Raw genomic sequence first — 1011 nt, 5'->3', positions numbered from 1 at the left:
CAATGATCAAAATTTAACTAATCTTTTGACGTACTGCAGCCCAAAACCTCTGGATTACCCTGGAATACCAAAAACAACGAGCAAGATCCCCCTCTTCTATTTTACCTTTTGGACACAACGAAGTGTGGTCTTTTCTAAATGTGTCTCTGTGAAGTGGAAAAATATGAGCTCTGTGTATTATTTTTAGCTGTAATGCTTAGATTTAATTTCATATACTCAAGTTTTTGCATTCATCCAAGCGTTCTCTCATTCATCATTTATGATTTGTATGTTAAGAGAACTTTCCCGTTTCTCTTTCTGATGTTTTGTCTGAAGTACCACATTCCTTTAGCGTTCCATAAAAAAAAGCTTATAGCTTTGTTTCGATACAGAAAAAGCCTCTCCACAGCTGATGTCCGCTGATTCATGAACAAAATAGTGTCTCTCCTTATAAAGTCTCTTAATAGTAGGTAGCAAAGGAAATCTTGCCATGGGATGTTGTATTTTCTGCTACCTGATCAAACGCCATAAAAATGTGCCCATCAAATAGTTGTGACCATCAAATAGTTCTTGCAATGTTGTGAGGCCTTTAATTGTCCATGTTCAAAAGGCTGTGTTAGCAATCCCTGGTAAGAAATCAGCATTATCACATATAGGGGTGAAAACTGAGGTGAGTCCAGGTTTACCTTCCATCTGTCTGATATACTACCATGCCCTTACAGTACCAATTGTAATTGGGCTGCTACGGGCCATCTTTACAGATGTAAACCTTTTGAAAAACAATAAATTTAGTAACGGACATTTGCTTAATGAGCTTTCTAAATCAAACCATACCGGTTTGCATCCATTATGTATTCACTTAGCAATAACACTTAAATGGACACTAAGCTGGTATTTCAGTATATATCTGAAAGGTTAAGCCCATTCACTGAAGAAAGAAGTGATAGAGTAGAAAGCTTAAAATGTGTTTTGTTTTGTTTGCTTTTTTTTTTTTTGCCCATATAAAAGTGCTAAACCATGCATTATTTTTTA

The sequence above is a fragment of the Danio rerio genome, chromosome 11, assembly GCF_052040795.2.
Source record: "Danio rerio strain M-AB ecotype USA chromosome 11, GRCz13ab, whole genome shotgun sequence".
NCBI classification, from domain to species: domain Eukaryota; kingdom Metazoa; phylum Chordata; class Actinopteri; order Cypriniformes; family Danionidae; genus Danio; species Danio rerio.
This window is presented reverse-complemented; position numbering follows the sequence as displayed.